This window comes from Centrocercus urophasianus, unplaced genomic scaffold (assembly GCF_019232065.1).
Source record: "Centrocercus urophasianus isolate 14NV4802_14NV808 unplaced genomic scaffold, USGS_Curo_1.0 seq_23, whole genome shotgun sequence".
Classification (NCBI taxonomy): Eukaryota; Metazoa; Chordata; class Aves; order Galliformes; family Phasianidae; genus Centrocercus; species Centrocercus urophasianus.
The window spans coordinates 4,297,903-4,318,313 of NW_024884789.1; the positions used below are offsets into that span (position 1 = coordinate 4,297,903).

Consider the following 20,411-nt stretch of genomic DNA (forward strand, 5'->3'; position numbering starts at 1 on the left):
TTAGATCTGCTTTGCAAGCTCTTTTTTTTTTTCCTTTCCCCCTTTTCTTTCCAATATTCCTCTGTACAATAGGAATCTTGTCCCATGGTGTGAAGCCCCCGCAGAGTTATAAAATTGTGTCACCTTCCCTGCCTCCTTTATAAGTTACTCTATGTGACACTATTAAAAAGAAAAACCACGGGATCTCCTGGGATCAAAACAACGTCCTGTTGTTATCTTAACACCACTCCGTTTGGCTTTTTTGGCTTTTACCTTTCATTTCCTACAGCTCTGTGCAAGCAGAGCTTGCCTTGCATTGTGCTCTGTTCTACGCATGCATTTTTCTCAGTGAAGATGTTTTTATTTCTGATGGATATGCTGGGTGGCCAGGGGTTTTGGATTTCTTCCATGGGGATTCATCTCTTCCTGGAAGGGGGAGGCTGCAGTGAAGAGGCCAACTGGGAAACTTTCATCTCCATTCGAGATGAGAGACTTCGATGCTTGTCTCTTCCTCAGATGAAGGCTTAAGCTCAAGAATTAACGAATAAATTCCTTATCCCACCGGGGTTTAAACTGTGTGTGTTGGGGAGGGAATGGGTTGAACACGTGTAGATTTCTCACTTTGAGTTTTGGTGGCCTGGAAAATGTAATGTGTTTTTCCTTGCAGGCTCTCCGGAGCGTGACTCATAAACCCTTGCAGCTCAAACAGCATTGCAGAATGAGCTACCAGCAACCTCTTTGTCCTTCACGTGATGTTACTGAATCAGCTCAAGATAATTCATACCTTGGAGCAGCCTCACATTGCAAGTAAGGTGCTGCAGTTGGCATTTCCACTCTTGTTTCGCATTTGTTAACAGCTGCAGAAGTTACTTATGTAAGGGCAGGTTTATTGCTGTGTGATTGTCCAGGTCTAGAAAACATCTCCAAGTTTGTTGAGTCTGGAGGAAAGGAGGCCCATGGGAGACCTCATTGCTCCCTACAACTCCCTGAAAGGAGGTTGTGGCAAAGTGGGAGTTGGCCTCTTTTCCTGGGATAGGATGAGAGGCCTCAAGAGCCTCAACCAGGGGAGGTTCAGGTTGAATGTTAGGAAACACTTCTTCTCAGGAAGAGTGGTGAGGCATTCGCACAGGCTGCCCAGGGAGGTGGTGTGTCACCATCTCTGGAGTTGTTCAAGAACTGTGGGGATGTAGCACTGAGGAACATAGCTTGTGGGCAATATCAGTGGCAGGTGGATGGTTGGACTAGATGAACTCAGAGGTCGTTTCCAACCTTGCTAATTCTGTGATTGTAAGTTGTAAATCCTGAAGTCTGTTTGAATGGGTGATGTGTTCAATTTCATTTTCTTTGTTATACATTTCTGCAATGTGATTTTATTTCTAGCAACGTGAAGATCCTGCTATTAAATATTATTATAACTTGAGGATGAAACTTCATAATACTACCTTGCTGTTACTGTTTTTGACCCAAAAGCCCACAAAGTGCCTGGCAAATGCTAAATGGCTTTATCAGAGACCTTAGAGGTCATTAATTATAGTTGCATCCATTTTAGGCACTTGCAAAGTGAGGGTTTCAGCAGTTTGTAGTGGATCATGCAGTGTGTAGAGTGGAGCAGAGGCAGGCAGTAGGTTTGTCTGGCAGCGTGTCAAGGTGTCCTAGGAAACTATGCCAGCTGATGGGAAAGAAGCATTGCACTTATTGAAGGTCTCTGCAGTAATGACAAAAGTCTTACAGACTGTGCAGAGCTCACTCGTCTTGATTATAATAGCACTGCAGCAAAAGTGCGTATGTTAAATGCTCTGCCAGAATGTTTTTCTGTCCAGGAACACCTCCATATGTGAATACATTTTTGTCATTACCTGTCTTTAATTGCAAAGGTTGTTTACTCACAGTTCTATGGAAAATTAGGTGGTCAAATAGGAACCTGAGCAAGAACTGCAGGACTCTATTTATTATTGCAGCCTTAACTTTTTTTTAACAATTAACGTTCAGAAGCATCTTAATAAATTAATTATGTACTTAATTAAATAGTCTGAAATGGTAACATGGTGAATAAATAGTATGTTGAAGGCAATCTCACCCTTTTCTTTAGCCCTGCAAATTCCAGCAGCCACTTCCAGCACAGGGAGATGCTGCAGTCCATATGCAGCCCATTTCTACCATTGTCCCTTTTACCTTTGTGTGATATTTCTGTATGTTTTGAGGTTCCTTTTTTGGGGGAGTTTGTTTTAATTACACGTGACTAAACAATGATTCTCTGGGTGGGAATCACTCTTCCTAATAACCTCAGAATGCATACTAACTATACTGAAAATAAATCTTGTCTCTGACTAGTTAAAAATTGCCGTGATTTGTTGATGCTTTTTACCTGTCACTAGTAAGATATAAATATAAATAAGTAGAATTACATTTAAAATATCCATCACTTCACATATGGAGAGTGGCAATGAGTGGGCTGTAATAATAAAATATACTTTATAAGTGTCATAATCATTCAGACACCAGGAACTCATAAGCCACAGATCTGACATTCAGATGATGAATTGTGATTTTGTTTTAAAAGCCAGACATGTCAACTCCATGTGCATATTGGGAATTGTAGTTCAAGTGACCTCTGCTAAAACACTGACCTTAACAATGACTTTGTTTTACATTTCCCAGAAACTTTTTAAGTAGGTGTGATGCTTTCCAAATGCAGTTGTTGCACTAATACTAATGTAAAGTCATTTAAAATATTTTGACATCTTTGTTGTGGTCATACATTATATGACACAGAAAATGAGATTCGGTGAATGACTTAAAATTAATTCTATTTGGGGGTCTTGGTAACATCATAAACCCCTTGAGATTCACCTGTGTGATATATGATATCACTGGATAAGATGATATTCTAAAACTCTACAGCTCATCCGTTCTTGCATGCAATAAATAGAGGCATTAAATATACATATGGAGGAGTGTTTGCATTGATACATATGAAAGAGGATTAGATAACACTCAAGGGGACTCTGTGGACTGTAGGGATCTTAAATCTGATGGAGGAAAGTTGATTCAGTGGACTTCAGAGACCTGGATTCTGCTCTCCTCTTTGCTATGAGTTCCTCCTGCATGACCTTGGATGTGCCATTTAAACCCAAATCTTAAGAGTATTTAGGCTCCCAATTCCTGTCGAGCTGCCTTACTCATGCAGATGTTGGTGGAAATTTAAGATTTAAAAAGGAACTGAGCACTGAAATCCTTGAAAGGTCGAGGCTGTGTGTCTCTGGGCATCAATTCCTTCCTTTAGGATGGAGATAATATTATTTCACAGGGACTTTGCTCAGGTGACTGCACGGAAGATGGTGAGGCAGCGTGATCCTGGGAGCTGCACAGACGTGTGAAGTCCTATGTCTTATTCACTGTGAGTGGCTGATACACTGTATAGATGTAATTATAGTCATATCAAATGAAAACACAATTAAGTTCCAGAATTGAAGCTGATTGGCATAACAAAGCTGAGATTTACTGCTTCCTTTACCAGGTCAGCACAGGTTCTTACACAAATCATGCCTCTTAGCCTTCAATTTGATAAACTTTCAGCTATTTTGACATGTAGAGCCAACTGCAGCCTACTCCATCCTGACAAAAAGAGCCTAACAAATGGATTTTCAGTCACCCACTGAACAGAGCTAGATGACAGATCTACATGAAATCCTTTTTGGAGGGAAGGCAGCCTTTTAACTTGATTGATGAAATTATATCTAAATCTGGTAGATTTGGGACTTCAAAGGCATTTTTGCCTACTTAGGGCATCCCAGATGAAGGGAGTATGCTATTTGTACCAAACTCCCATGCTCAAGTGGTTTGCAAATTGACCCCTTTGTAATAGGTTAAAGGTTCCGCGCTAGATAACGGTGGTTCATTTTGATTAATTATGTCAGGGAATTAATGTATGATTACTAACTTTTAGCAGACCCTGCTCTTTCTGACCTCGAGCTGCTTGTTTGTGTGGCTGGTTGTAATTTTCGACCAATGGGTTACGAGAGGTCACTGTGTGGTCAGCATATTTTAAACAAAGAAAAGGGAGGTGGGGAGGGGGGAGCAGGGAAGCAGCAATCTCAGATCAGAGTGGAAGGACTACAGTTTACTGGCCTGACAGGGGAGATTTGTTAAGTGTTTTAACAGTAGATTTTTATACATTTACCCTTTCCAATAAAATATTCTTCTGAAGAGCTAAGAGAGTGGCCTGGAAAGATGTTGGGAGGATAATTTAACAGTTGAATGTTAAGCCCATAAATTGCACTTCATACTGGTTTCAATAGCAGAGAACCTTGTTAAAAAAATAAATTGGGCAGTGTTCTGTTTAGCACTGGGATTGGCTGAAAGCAAGGATAAAAGCTTCTTGTTAAGCCAGCGCATGGGGAATGATGCTTACAAATTTCTTAACCAATCTCCAGATAGTTAGCATGTGTTGATGAAGCAAAGTTTCTTGGGGATTTAGCTCCACTTCATGTTTAAAACTATTGAGTGGTTATATGAAGCCATCCAAGTATGTCTACTGAAGTCTGGAAAGGGAAGTGAGTGAGGTTTAATCTGTAGATACCTGTGCACACCAAATCAACTGTATTCACTGTGTTCAGTATTGTATTCAATAGAATTGCTCATGCTGAAAGTGAAGACTGGCTAGGTCTTTATGGGATAATAGCTATGCTACAGAAATCATGGCAGACTTCTGTGTAGATGAAGGGACTAGGAACCAGGAGTCCTAAATTCCTCTGATCCTTGCACAGGCTTGTAGCTTGATTCTGACAGAGATCTTGAGAGGCATCTGAGCACATACTTTTAAAGCAGCTGAAGTGGGAATTGAGCTTTAAAGATGCTACATGCTTCCAAAAGCCATTGGAACTGAGGTTACTTATTACTTCTGAAAACCAGACAATTCTTACATTGGGTCTAGTTGTACATAGATTTAAGTAACCAACTGCAAACATAAGAAACATATTGCTGTTGTCTTTGTTGGACCTCACTCTTCATTTTAAAACGGTCTAAAATATCTACCTTGTTTACAGGAGCACTGAGAGGCTTAGTTCATTAATGTTTGCACAGTGCTTTATGGCCCTTAGATGAAAGGCACTACTGATGCTTAAAGAATGATTATTATTATAATACTTATTCTAAGAACAATAGGCACATTTGTTTTATTTTCCACTGAGCCCCTTCAAACACCAGGGTGTCCAATTAAGCTGTGATCAGAATGAGGGCTAAGACTTTGCTGAAACTTTTCCAGCTTGCTTTAGAAACTCTAATTTCACTTTACTCTCTGTTGTACCCTTTTGAAAGCAGGGCTCTTTAGTTGGATTTGGATCCCCTTTATTTGGTTGTTCCTTGCAAAAATGTGCTCTTGCTAAACTATCTGTTGCATTTCAAGTGTGAACGATATAACAGAGTTTTGCAAGAGGAAAAGGAGGTGCTATCTGATTAAAATGTGATGTTAGTAGGGTCAGGGAGCGATACTTAGAGCTAAGATGATGTGAGAGGAAGACTTGGAAAGGAGAAAGAGATGGGAAAAGTAAGACTGCATATGGAGACAGAGACAGCAGATGTACCAATGAAAGAGAAGAGAAAGGAAAGAAAAAGAAGTGTTTGGAGTTGTGCAGATACATGCATACACGCGTAAATATTGGTTAAGGTTTGCTGAAATTGCCCAGCTCCTCTGAAAAGTCATCTCATACAAACAGAAGATAAACAAGGAGATTAAAGATTCGTTTAAGTGGCACTGGGGGAAGCAAATGTCAGATAGGGCTGAAGGCTGAGCTCTTACATTCAGATGGCATGCTGCTGATCATTGCTGATTGCCCTGCAGCTTTCCTAGGCCAACCCATAATAAGCATAATTCCAACAAGTGTTTGCCACTTAGCAGAAGGAAAGGCTTGTGTCAGGCTATCAATTTCTTAGGCCAGTGTCCTGTTCATGGGGGAGCATCCTGGCCTCACTCAGTGAGCAACAACCAGAAATTCAGTTTCCCAGTCCCTGCTTTGCCTGTTAGACACAATTGCCTCTTGAGCTCTTCATTTAATGGGAAGTCTTGTGGCTGCTGTCTGAGTATGAATGTCAGTATTATATACTTATTTAGTCATTTTACAGCAGCGTTAGGGATCTCAGGCAGGTCGTTGTGCATGAATTTAATAAATGGCAATCCTGCCTCAAATGATTTACAATCGAAGCTGTTGATTCCGGAGAGTACTTGTACATACATGCTCTTCAAGTAATCACAGAAGCACATGCTAACTTGCTGGCATGCATCAGATGAGAACTTCCTTAATGCTATCTCTTCAGAATTGGGGCCTAAGCTGGAAATGGAACAAGCAGTGGGAAAATGGAGTTGTAGGGGAGGAGAGTATTTTAGGATGCGCTAGCAGTGTTATAATGCTTTCAGCTGGATTTTCCAATCTGATTGTCTATCTCTCTGCTCCTAATAACTTTCAAACTTGATGGACAGTATCAACCACACTTGGCAGAAGGATAGGCAGAGCTGGATTACAAATAGGCTCGTGGGCAAAAGCACAAAGTGCTCGGTTATAGCAGTCCCCACAATGCATCTAGCACTCGAGTTTGTGTGGCACCCAGGGGGTTGGAATTGTTCCCTGTAAATGTAAAAGGTAAAAAACCACAGGCACAATCATGTTTTTAGCCACAGGAGAATCTACCACGCAGAAAGCCCAAAATAGCAGGTTTTAGAAGTTCCACTACTCAGGGAACCACTGCTTATTTGTTTTAAAGCATAAGGGGGTGAATTTCTGAGCCCTTTGAAGGCAAAATGAATTTGCTGTTGTTTCCAGTGAAGCTAGGATCTTAAGGACAGAAAATATTTGTTTCCTTTGTTAATGTGGAAAAACAAAATATATTGGGTGCAACAGCCTTTGAGGCCTGTGAAAAGTGCATCAGGCATCGGTTGCTTTCTGCATGTCTGTACATCAGAGACTTGCATTTTCATGCTTTGTGTGCACCCAGGTTTTGGTTGCTTGCACATGCTCTGATTAAAGAACAACTCTGAATAATGTTATTTAATTTAATGATCTTAATAAGCACATGGTGGGGGGAGTGTCTTTACTGTATAGAAACAAACAATGCTACATGCTTCAACATGAAACACAATTAGGGTGTGCAGTAAAATAAAGGGGTGAGGGGGGAAGGGGACATTTTTTAAAAAATGAGAACAGAGGTGACTTCCAACAAAACTTCAAAACCAGCTTGGCTAACAATGAACATAGCCCCATTCTTTTTAATCATCAACAAAATCTATCACACATGTTCTTTCAAGTAAAGTTTATTAGAAAGAAATTGCTACTAGAGAACCACATGTGAGCTCTGACTTGGCAAGGTCAGGCCAGGGCAATAAACCCTTGAACTTTACAAATATGCAAAGCTGACATAAATAACAAATTAAACCCAGCCAGGTGTAGAGCTGCAGTGAGCTGCTTGCCAGAAAGATTCAAACTCTGGCCAGCGTGACCTCTGTTAGCTCGTGTGGAAAGTGGGGGCTTATCTCCTCGGCTTGTTGTCCTGCAGGGTTCATACCTGTGGCTTCGAGTCGCCGCCTTCTTCTCATTAGCTTAGAAAAATTATATTGCTTTGTTAGGGGTGTTTGTTTAGCTTTTGGCCTCAGGCGTTTGGATGTGTTGCTGGGTGAGCAGGAGGGCTGTGAGGATGGAGATTGTGCTGAGTGTGAGCTGTTTGTCCCAGGGTCTTTTGGGTCCCCTTTGAAGGATCAGGACAGGATTGGTCAGCAAGGAGGAACACAGAGAGAGCTCCGTTGGAGGATTTAGTGAGACGGGATGGGAAGAGATGAATGAAGTCTGTGACTGTTGTACAGGGTGGCTCCAAAATGTCTTCTAGAAAGTGCAGCCAATCCTCCACCCCTTCTAGCTGTATCTCTTGCAAATTCTCTGTGCAATCGGGACTTCTTTAGAGGTGTAATTCTTGCTGCAGCTGACTGCTGTATCATTCTGAGCCTCACTGCCAGACTTCCAGAGGCATTCAGCTGCAGATACACCATCTCAGTGGGATTTTCTAATGTCTCTTAAGTGCATTAAGCACCTAACTTCCACTGAATACTCAAGGGGTTTTTAAAATCCCACTATGTGTCTCTCTACATCTTGCCCTTAAACAAGTGCTTAATTTTAAGTGCAGGTAGTTTCATTGATGGGCATAGAGCTACTTGTGTGGTTAAACATGTGCTTAAATGTGCTGTTAAACCATGGCTGCAGTGGAGGGGGGAGGAATCAGTTGCAAACACACAGTTCTTCCACTGTAGCAACTTAATTTTTGGATGCTGGTTTGAAGCAGCAACAGCGAAAAAGAAATGTCTCTTCCACTTGAATATTGAGAAAATTTGCTCTGAGAATCACAAAAGCAGATCAGCTGGGACACGATGTTCTACACAGTTCTGTTACAAGTATAACCAGACTACAAAATCTTTGCCATGAGAATTGCTTTGACATTTTTTTTTTTTCAAATGCAAAGCCAAACTTCTTACAGAAACACGCAGGGAGGCAATACTCTGCAGTGACTCCTGAGCTGTCGTATCATCTTGAGCAACACGTTTCACCTCACTGTGCTTCTATTTTCCCTCCCACTGTCTTTACTATTTATATTATAAGAACTCTGGGGCAGGGACAGGCTCTGTGTTTGCATAGCTCTCTCTCTAATGGTGATGACTCTCTGCTGGGACCACTCAGTGCTGTCGTTAGTAAAATCTAGTGACATTCTTGCACAGACTGTGGAAAAACTGTAGGACTAAATGATGGAAAAAAGTCTTTCTTAGTTACTTCAGGTTTTAGTTTTGTGACTGAGTCACAGGTTAAGACTCTTCAACACGTGAGGTTTATGTAGACTTGTTAAAGACATCTGTCCTGATAAATGGGTTGGATGCTTTTTATAGAGTTCTCCACTGGGTCCACTCCATCATAATGCAGCTTCAACACAGGCCTCCATAGAGCTTCAAGGGAGAAATCCAGGAAGGAGAAAGTGAAGGGAGATTGGGTGAGTTTACACTATGTGTTAAGTGGAAGAGCTGCAAAGAGGTTGGGAGACTTGTCATGACATGCAATTAAAGGCTCCTCTGGGAGTGTCTGTATAAACTCTGCACATAGCAGAAAGAAAACAGACAGCTGACAGTTGGACTGTGAAGTCTTAGAAGAATATACAGTGTTCATTGCTGACACTCAAAGGCAATTTTGCCTAGTTCTGTAAAGCCTGTTTTTTTTTTTTAATTTTATTTGTTCTAGCTGTTAGGAATTAACTTCTTAGAAGCTCTCTTGAACTGAACCTTCCACATACTTTAGTTTTGTTTTAGTTATGTGTTCATGTGATGAAGGCCCTTTCTAGTGTTTTTACCTTTGGGAATAACTGTGGCTGGGGTGTGTGATGTATCCCATCTGCTTGGGTTCTCTGCAGAGCACATCCTGTGATTCAGGTAAGTAAGAGAGTGTGTGACACACTCAGAAGCACAGATAAGAAGGGACAGGGAAAGGATAAGTACAGCCGGAGCTGAAGCATCACGGAGCAAAGAACTCTTGCCTAGGAGGACCCAGTCCTTATATACCTTGTGAACTCTGTTGGTTGATGAAGCTGCTGGTTGGGAAAGGAAAGATGAGAGGAAACCTCTGATTCACCAACTTCTTCAGCCTCTTTTCCCTTCCCAGTGTTGAGAAGCCTGAATGAGTTGACCTGAGGTTACACAGGTCAGTATAGTTAGTGGAGGCAGAGGTCCAAGCCTCTCTTAATCTAATTCAAAAGAAGAGCTCTAACATCTGATTCTTTTAGTGAGCTGGGTGAGGCACCAGAACACCAAGCTATTGGCTGCTTTGGTCAAAGCCTGCATTTACCACGGCATTTCAATGGGTCAACATTGCAAGGTGGCTTCTGTTTACTCGATGAAGATCTCTGTTCCGTGTCAGGGACTCCGTTGTTTCTCTTATTTCTGTAGTTACTAGGACAAAAGGAAGGAAGTCAGAAGGTCAGAGAAGTAGACAGAAGAATCATCCTTTCTTTGACTTGTTTTACCATTCCATGTGCAAGTTCTTTTTTTTTTTTTTTTTAAAAAAAAAAAAAAGGAAGCAAGATATAGAGAACATTTTACATTTTACAGTGTCAGAAACATTGCCATAAAATATTCTGGCTATTTATTTTTAGGGATGGGGTGGCTTTACTATGCAAAGACCTCAGAAGGACCTCAGAAGTCCTGTAAAAGGAACTAAGCTTTTTATTTTTTTTTCTTAGATATAGGGGAATAGAAAATGAGAAGAAAACAACTTGGAATCCACTGTAGAAATTGAAGTGCGAATTTAATTTATGTGGGAAGATTGTGGTGATGAGGAATATAGAAAACTCTTAAGTTTTGATGGTTGGACCAGGCTTAGAGCCTAAAGGCATATATCACTAAAGAGTATTAAATATTTAAAGGAAGTTTTATTTGGAGTCCTCAAAACTGACAGGATCTTAAATACAAGATCATATGGCAAGAAAGCTCAACATCATTCTTGTCAGGGTGAATTAACTGTGGAGTATAGCTCTGTATAAATAAGCAGCCATGGAAATTCCCAGCTTCATTTAAAGTCCTGAAAAACAAAGTCATCTCCACTCAGACGACAACAGAAGAAGGCCAGGGTGGGAAGGGAGAGGGCAGAGTCAAGCTGCTGAACAATTCTATAGCGCGTATTTCTCAGGTAACTCCTCGATAATTTTAGCAGCGGAATAAAGAATTGCATTTCAAGCACCTATTGTTTATCGCCCAGTACAACTGGCGTTGGTTGGAATGAAGGAGATTGGTAATGCATTTCATGATACAGTTTTTCAGTTAAAGCTTTTCCTTTTAGGCATTTCTGTGGGCTTTTGGGAAACGTTCCTCCTCAGGGGAGGATGTGGCTATTATTGTTATTAGAAGATTCAGCTGGGCTTTACCTGAGAGACTCATTGAGGGTATTCATCTGTATCTCTCTCTTTTAATCCTTCTCAACTCTACTGCATCTCCTTGGCTTCTTGTTCTTCGACTGCTGAAACGTGGCAACATGGAAAAGTAGTCTGGCCCCGCAAATTATGATGAATATTGGTGTGCTGGTAATGCTGATATAAAGGATATGGAAATCCTTCCCAGATATGGCAGACCCTGAAAAGGAGCCTTAGACAAGAGCCACTGCAATGTATTTTCTGTGTGACGGTGATGAGGACTTCCTCTTGCCTTATTTGTTCAGTGCAACGTGTCTTGGGATGGTTTTAAGGATCGTCATAATTCCAAAAACTCGTCTTCCTGAGCTATAACAGATTGCTGCCAATGTGGTATTTGTACTGCGGTGGAAGCCTTTCTCCAGAAGGTCAGTGGGGGAGTGTAATCAGTTTAGAAGTAGATGTTGTAACTTACTTGAATGAAAGATTTTTCTAAAGGTGACATTAAGATGAAATATTTAAGATAAACCAGAAGATTTGACTGGAAATTCACAATGTCCCTCTGAAACAGTCCACGCTGATTTACTGATTTTCCATTTTCAATTTATGAGCTGAGACCAGAGTATTCCACTGGAGGATGAGAATAGAGTAGTCATATTAGAGCCATCTCATATATCCTACAGACAGACTTTGGAAGAATTAGAAAGTATAATAAAGTGCTTGTCCCTTTAAGACATTGCTTGGCTCCTGGCCAATTTAGATCTTGGAGCATTAGATATTTTAAAAGCCCTTAAAACTGTCTCTCTCTCTCTCTCTCTCTTCTTTTTTTTCCCCTGCTGTCTGAGGTTTTCACCTTTTAACAATGAGGAAACAATGGTCAAAGCATCCTTTGCTTCACAGCTTTTGCTCTACAGCTTACTGAGGAATGAATTCTGCTCCCTACCACATTATTTTAAATATGGGATAACTCTTTTGAAGGCAGAGAAACTGGCTTATATGGCATGTATAAAAGAGAAAGAATGTATCCTGTTTTAGAAAGTAAATTCTTGGTTTTATGTAACAGCAGTAAGGTCTGGGTACACAAAGGCACCCAGGTGCTTTTCAAGCATATGAATATCGCCAGGGCATTCCAATGACCTTTGCTTTTCAAAGTTTTCAGCTAATGGTCACTGTATGGGGCAAAGAGCCATCCCTGCAGTGGCTGTGGGACATGCCTGGAGCTTCGGATGTCCCTTGGAGAGCAGAGACATCTTTGGTGAGCTCAGCAGCCCATGGGTCAAGGGCACAGGCACCAAAGTGGGCCCCACTGCAGTGCCCTGCGTGTTGCATCTGACCCAGCCACTCCTCTCCAGGGGAGTCAGAGGGCTTTAAAGATATGACAGTTGATCTGGAAGTATTTCTAAAGTGAAATCTGTTCAGAAGCAGCCCTTCTTTGAATGCCTTAAGTGCCATCCCATTCAGTGAGATTTTGTTTGAAAATATTTCCCTGAAAAGTTTTTTGAAAGGTTTGATTTTGGCTGAGTTTTGCAGAACAATTTGTAAGCTTTTGGGGGGAAAGAGGAAAGGTGGCCCTGGAGGGGGTAATGGGGAAGGGGATGGGGAGGAAGTAAATGGAAAGAAAAACAGTAAGCCAACATTTTCTGAATAATACAGAGTAGAGGAAGAACTCTGGGATCCTTTTGTGTCACCACAGACCAATGGAAACTTTGGATTCACTCTGCAGTTTGTCTGCTGTTCCTTCAGACCTTGGCTTTTTTTCTGCTTTTGACTCAGAGATCCCTTCCAGTCTTAGGCAGCAATTTCTTCTCATGCAGTGGGGAGATTAAGCCTGCTGAAAGCCCTCTCTAAGGGAGGATTCTATCTTCCTTTCTTCTCTTCCTGGAGATCATAAGATAATGCATCTGGAACAACATTAGCTCATCCAGGTCTGTGGTTTTATTTTTGATAATCACATCCCAGCAATCTCACTCTCCATCTGTCTGAACATATTTTTGGGCAAGGGGTAGATATCAACTAGCACACATGACTGTGGTCAGATATTGTGAGATCCTCTAAACACAAAGAGACAACTTCCATCCTCTAAATTATGTCTAAACATTCGTTTTTCTCTCGTTCTGTATTTTCTCTCTGCAGCTGAGAGAGTTAAGGTAGTTCAGGCCAACGGAATATGTTTATTTCTCCTTTGGTAATGTTTACTGAGCAGACTCCCGAATTTAGGTTCAGATGCATTTACTCTCAGATGAGAAATATTTTGGTGGCTTCAGCCTCATTCGATACAGTGCAGTGTCTATTTGTGTCAAGAGCTAGCATTAAGTCATTGTCTGTCTGGATTAAGTGTTAAGGATACAGTGAAGAGTCTGTGGACAACTTGTTAGGAGACAGCTGGCCAAGTGAAAGTAGGCTTCCTTCTGAGTCTCAGCAACATCTGCATTCCTAAACAAGAGTATTTCTCACAAAACCAAATGGGTTTTCTGTCAAGTTTGGCCTAGAAGTGAGATAATTATAGAAAAAATGCTGAAACACATCTTAGGCACTTTTAGGATCTTATGGCGCTCTGTTTGGCCTTTTGTGAAAGCCATTAGTCATTTATCCCCTTTCAGCAGCAGAGCACTGGTGTACAACATCTGTGCTCTGCTTCACCTTAGAGCTTCCTCAGGATCTCTGCAGCAGAGATGGAGCAGGTCTTCACGCTACTGACATCAACTTCCCATTTGGGAGAGGGGAGATATCTTGAGACTTTATCTGACTTGCTTTCTCGCAGTGTTTCATATCTTCTCAAGGAGGGCATTAAATTTTCAGTGAATTATCCAGAAGTCATTTTCCTGTAACATTAAATATAGAGCGTTAAATCTTTCTAATCTTACAACATCTCTGATGGTTGTGCACAGAGCTAATAAACAAACCCGTAAAACCCAGCAATTTCAATTATATAAATTATGAAGGGACGTAAGATTTGTGCTGTCTTCTTGATCAGTCATGGTACTCCAGTTTCTAACCTTACCTGAAGACCTTCTCAGTAGGGCTTTTCATAAAACAGGGCATCTTATTCTGAAAATCTTTTAAGATCAGTCAGTACTGTAGAAGATTATCTCAATTCCTCTGTTCACATGTCCACAGTCATACTTATGACTAAAGGAGAGTAATTAAAAAAAAAAAAAAAAAAAAAGACAATTTTGGTAATGTTCAAGAATCGCAACTAAAAAGAACGGTGTTTTCTTTAGTAAGTGAACTGAATTTTGATGTGTTATTTTTATCTTTGTGAAATACTGGATCTCTCATTTAAAATGTTGTCCAAAATGACGAGCTTTTAACATATTCAGCTCCAGAAGTTTCCTGGCTTCACTGTGTTAAAGCATTTCAGCTTCTTTTGTTTGACTGTTTTTTTTTAAATGTCCATAGCATATATCCATGAGGTGATGATAAGCAGACTGGGGAGGGATCTGAACAAATTGCCCTGCGTTTTAGCCCTCAATTACACAAGGTGATCTTAGGAAAACAAGAAGTGCAGTCTCAAAGGGTCTCTAAATAGCAACAGGAAATATTTCATGCAGGATTGTTCTTTGTTTGTACCAAGAGAGACTCCTAGAAATTGGTTAATACAAAGAGTTCATCTGCATCTTTTGCACTTACAGAATATTTTGTTTGATTTTACAAATGAATTAAAATATTTAGGTGAGATACAAGCCTAAATTTGAGTGAAAATTGAGGAAGAACTGAAAAAAAAAAGGGTAAAAATGAAACATTCGAAAATGTCCTGAGTGTGCTGAATACTGACTGTGTAGCAACAAAACTGAGCAAATTAAAGGTCTTCCAAGTCTATTATCGTTCAGAATGTGGGAGTGGCTCCACGACAATTTGTCTGATAGTCTGAACGTAAAAATAACTGCTTCATAAACTACAGGAAGATGAGTGTTGGGGCCTTCGCCATCTTAGAGTTGTAGAAGAATGGAAAGATACCGCAGTAAGTTATAAGGGTATTTTTCATGCACAAAGATTTTCAGTGAGCAAAATGAATAATGGAAAGGGTCTGGTCAATTTTTTATTTACTCCATTCAACCGACTGAAATTATTTTATTTCAACCACACGGTCAAATTAAGATTTCTGTCAGGTTAGCTCTTTCCTTGATGAAGGCAGTTGGTTGCTTTTTGGCTGGCTGTATCAGCTCAGTTACCTGCACAGATGAGTCCTTGTGCAAATCAGTGTGCTTTCCCATGTAGTAGCAAAAATAGCTTAAAATGTAATCTGGAAAGGAAGTGGGTTTTTTTCTTTTTTTTTTTTTTTCCATTTACTTCTTGCCATAAATCATCATGCAGGTTATAAAGTTTCACTCAGTTCTGGACTAACATCATCACCCTGCAGCCCAGGTGGCTCCCACATTCAGGTAGTGACCAGAGTAATGATCCCTAGGTATTCCTGGAGAGAAGCATTTGCAGATATTTGTAGGCTGCCACTTGGTCATACAATCTGCTAGCAAATATTTACAGATAACAAAGGCATTCACAGGATGCAGAACTGATCCACACACATTTGTTTGGCAGACAAAAAAAGACCCAAATACTCATTGAGAAATATTTGAAGTGAATAGTTGGAACTGATGTAGGCAACATATCTTCTCAATCAAAGTGTCTTTGGAAGAGGGGTAAGGTGCCCAATTTTACCTGCACCAACACAAGCCCCATACAATTCAAAAAACAAAACAGAGTAATGTAAATGATTTGAACAAGCCAAGATACAAGACAGTTAATTTGAATTTGATCAAGATGAAGACCGAACAATATTTCAATACAGATTCTCAAGTAGGATGGAAGATCCCAAGGAATGAATTAACGCAGGAGGACTTGATCTTTCCCTTTCTCATATGTGAGGTTACTCCTTCGCCAGCATGGTTCCTGCTCTGCTAGTTCATTCCTGCCTTGGGGGAAGGATATTATTTACTCAGTCTGTTTGGGGTTTTAAAGAAGAGGTTTTGCATTGAGAAGTGTAGCTGAGGCAACCCAACAGGACTTGAGAGATCTGACAGGAGCAAAGGAGAGGTGGGGGTAGACCAAAATGGTTGCCCTCAAAAAATAGGAGACAAATATTACAACTGAAAGGAAACCTCACTTCCTGCATTTGTAGGCTTCGTTAATATGTAACATGCACATATTGTAACTACTTGATGACAGACTCAAAACCCCCTCCGGCTTCAGGGCTCTGTTCACTATATTTAATCATAATTTAGGTGTGAGGGTTAGGATTAACAGCAGGCAAACATTAACCATGGCCATTGGACCTCTGCGAGCCTACCAAAATTGGAGGTGGGTGAGCCAAGAGGGAAATCATTGGGGAAAAATGAAACTCAGGCATATTGAAAATGTAAACGAAAATTGCAAGCAGCACAGTGAAAGAAGCGGATTGGACAAAAAAGGAAACTGTTGCAGCTCTCGATAGAAAAGTGAGAAAAAGCATTAGAAAGAGGGAATAAGAGAAAAACAGAAAATGTGATGTGAAAAGGATGTTTGCCCTCTACAGAGAGGGGTCTGAACCCATGCAACAATAGTTCACATTATCTTTTTTTTTTTTTTTTTTTTTTTTTTTTGCTTTGGTGGCTTACCCTGTGGCAATGGAATCAAACTTAGGGATATGAGAGAAAGCTGTGTTGATGTGGTGTGGATGCATCCAGATGATGACTGTGTAGAGTGAACAGAAGGAATCTGGGAGAGCTGTGAGTTATTTGTCAAAGAAAATAATTAGTCCTGCTTTGCAAGGTGAGTTGGGGTAGAAATTTCATACTTCTGAAAGTAATACCAGATCCCAAGGGTTGGCTATGTGGAAATCTCTATCCGTGGCGTTCATTAGGCCATTTGCCTCTAGGAAGGTCAGACAAATTTATGTTGAGCTAGGTCACATCGGGCCAAAAGCTCACCTGCTGCAAGCTTTCAGGACTATGCTTTATTGACAAGATAGGATCTAAATGGAAGGCCAGGAAAAGGGTCATTTTATGTCTGAAGTATACTAATATCAAGTACTGAAATGATGTAATTTCTGATTGCACTTTATGTATAAATCTGGGTAGCTCTTAGAAGGACCATATGTTCTCCATGCTGAGAGGTATTTACACAGATTTCTGTGATACCTACCCAAGTTAAGGCAGTGTGACTGTTTCCCTTCCCAAGGAGTTTGGCTGCAGCACTTGAGTCAAGCTGGCCTTAAAAAAAAACCTACAAAACTACAAAAATAGCTACAATGACAAAAAAGCCCCAAAGCCAATGAGCCTGTAGCCAGGCATTGCTGCCATAAAGCTCAGTGCTGGCATTCTTTAGGAGTGGGGGGAATTGCTGTGTTCCCCTGGAATGCAACGAATGGCTTGTAAATTAGAGTCCCTAATGAAACCACACTGGTGTCCAACTGCAGCAATCATCTGGTTAAAATCAGGCAGTAATTCCACTAATTTTACTGCCCTTCTCCCAGCCCTCAACGCCTCATTTAGGAAAAAATGTTTATGTTCCCCTCAAAACACCTGCATTTTAACTTGGGTCCCCAAAGCAATTATTTTTATTTTATTTTGAAGACATTTTGTTGTGAAATGCAGCATCCCTCCCTTTTCTGAAATGCATGTGCTGGGATTCCCAATCTTCAGAGATGTTTAACTAGTGCTGTTTTTCTTGTGCACTTCACGAGCTTCACCATCCTATATATTTTCCATCCACAGCTGCTGTCCAGAAGTGTTTAGGATATATATTTTTTTTCCCTCTCAGTAAATGATGAAATAAAACTACGTAAAGCTGTTTACATTGTGACTAAGGAAGTTAAGGTTGATGGAGGTGATAGTGACTGACACTTATCCAATTTCAGGCTTTCCAAAATGTCTGTGGCTCTTATCATGATTTAGTCTCTACCAGACCTTGTAGACATTAAACAGCAAGAATGAGCACTATTCTCACTCGGAAAAAGAAACATTATATAATGGATGCTGGAACACTACTATGATGTGCTGTGAGATCTTACCATCTGCTATTCCATTAGAGTGAGTTATTCATTTTGTCTCCTTGGTTTCACGTTCATTTAAAGCTTTGATAGATTATGACTAAAGATCTCCTTCAAAAGTTGTAAGCAGATATCCCCAGCCTGTGATGACACAATTCCATGAAGCATAGGCATCTGAGACTAGGGAAATAGGATTCTCATAAACAGCCGAACATCTTCCTTTCTTTTCAGTTTTCACAATCCTGAAATATCTGGTCTCTTAGAAAATTCTGGTACAGGAGCACAACCATTCCTCAATCACCTGAGAGCATCTCCGTCAGGTTTGCTGAAATGCTAGAGTATTTTTTTTTGTCAGAGCAGTGCTTCAGCTAGGCCAGGGTGTGCCAATGCAGGGATATAGGTCAGCTGCACAGGGCTCCTTATGGTTCCAATAAGGCCACACTTGCTAGGCATAACTATCTGTAGGATCAAATTCTCACCCTGATCCACCTTGGGGAATGAAGAATTCGGACTATGAAAACCACTGCGGTCATCTATATGTTATAACTGAGCAGAATGGGAATTTTCCCAACAAATTTTTAGGGGGGCACCGGTATGTTGAAGCTAAAAATTGAGTTTTCTTTAGCTAGTGATGCAAATGCTGGCCAAAGTGATTTCTAGAAAGGAAATCAGAGCAGGGATAAAGCTGCATCTTGAAGCATTCCACTCAAGGGTGGAACATCATTTCTCTTTTTTTTTGCCTTTGTACCATGTGGGATGTTCTTGCTGTTAGTAAGCGTGGACTAAACAAACATGCCTAAAGAAGCAGACAGAATGTGAGTGGTTTGCTTTGGTTGCTGAGTCATCTGGGGAATGGCAAAACCTTTGATATTCTCCCAGTAGAGAACAGGAAGGTATTTAGAAATCTTTGCCCTCGCAACACCATAAAACTGTTTTCTTCCTTGTGCTGCTGCTGGTTGGGTAATCTAGTTTTTCTGGATATGTGAAAAATATTTAAGTGGGAAGAGAGTGTGCTGGTTGCATCTGCTGTTTGATAGAGATTCAGGGATGCAGCATCGTACAATTATGCCAAGAAGCTGTGCCTCCCCTCAGGGAAGGACCTAGTCCTGAGCCATAGGGTGTGAGCAGAAGCTGATCGTGCCCACTGAAGGCTCGAGTCCACAATGAGATGAGGGACGGAGAGCAACTCCTTGGCACTCCTGATTACAAAAGGAGGTTAAGGAGAAGAGAAAGGCTCCTTGCCAGCACCAGGAACCAGTGTATGAGGGTGGAGGCAGTAGCTCAGGAAAACCAGTTCCATGTTTAAGCTCAAACTTCAAAAAAGAAAATCAGAGCTAATATGGCCAGGTATGGAACATGTGGTCAACACAGCAGCCCAGTGGGAGCAAGAGGGGAAGGCTTACAACAGCAACTGTGCTTCTTCCTGTTCTTCTTTTTATTTTTTATTCTTTTAATATGCTTTCCTTGCTGATTTTCTCTTAGCCTTTTATTTTGGCCTCACTGTATCTGAAATTCCTTCGACTCGATGGTGGAGGCCTACAGCTGAGTAGCATATACAGATGTAATCCCAATAATAAACAGGAATGAAGGAAATATCATATTGAACACTGTATCACATTCAGCTTTAATTAAAATTATCACAAGCAGATTTATGTTCAGTATAACTTTTCCTGCTGTTTCCAGGTTGTATTTATCTTCTAATTTGATTGCTTTTCTGTACCGTTTATGAAAGCTGCCTCCCAGCCAGAGATAATGCTGCATTTTAACACTTTAGCTGAGTTTATACTTTCAATGAGCTTTCTGCTTTTTGAATTTTTACTCAATTTGACATCCTTCTGAGAGCTGGCAGAAGTAATATGTAGCCTGATGGTGTAAAATGTGAAGCCATTGGAAGGTAGGGAAGCAGCCTTTCTTCAGCTGACTCTTATTACGAACTCACTGCTGGGACTGAGACTCCAAATCAGCAAATAGCATCTCATTAAGGTCAAAGAGCCTGTTGAAGGGTGTAGAGACATAAGAAGGTAGGGGAGCTTCCCTTCTGAGGTGTTGAAGAAAGCCTATTTGAAGGCCTAATCTTTGAATTTCTTTAGGGAATATCATACTTCTTTTAATTTGAATGAACTCAAGGCTTCAAACTCCTGGAATTTCTTCCAATGTTTAGCTAAAATACCCCAGAAGTGATAATGGCTCCCTTTACCTCTGAGATTCATAGTTGATCGAGTCATTAATAATCTCCTAATTTCTATGTTTTCCTTTCTTTCTGTGCTTCGGAGATCTCTGGAAGAAAAATAAGAAAAGAGGAATTTTACTGGGAGCTTTTATTACAGTTTGACAGGTGAGAAGAAAAGAAAGAAACCCGTTTTCATAAGGAAGAAGCATGGCTAGAATTGAAAATAGAGCTGGCTCATAACATCTCTGAATTACTAGACAGTCTGAAGCCCACGTTTCACTGCTTGACTTTTGCTTTGAGAAGTCAAACCAGAACCCCAAACACATCCATTCTCAAACCTTGAGAGATTTCACATCCTCCTCTGAGATCTGCAAC

At 40.6% G+C, this 20,411-nt stretch overlaps 1 long non-coding RNA gene across 6 annotated transcripts in view; it reads left to right on the top strand.

Annotated features, from left to right (window-relative positions):
• Nucleotides 1–20,411, top strand: part of LOC122163423 — a 267,157-nt gene that overhangs the window by 64,582 nt on the left and 182,164 nt on the right. For 5 of the 6 annotated variants that reach the window (XR_006169905.1, XR_006169902.1, XR_006169903.1 and 2 more), the window contains exon 3: nt 647–786. This is a non-coding gene — a long non-coding RNA (uncharacterized LOC122163423). Of the gene's footprint in view, nt 1–646; nt 792–20,411 lie in introns of all 6 variants that reach the window. The other variant, XR_006169904.1, reaches the window with a different exon arrangement.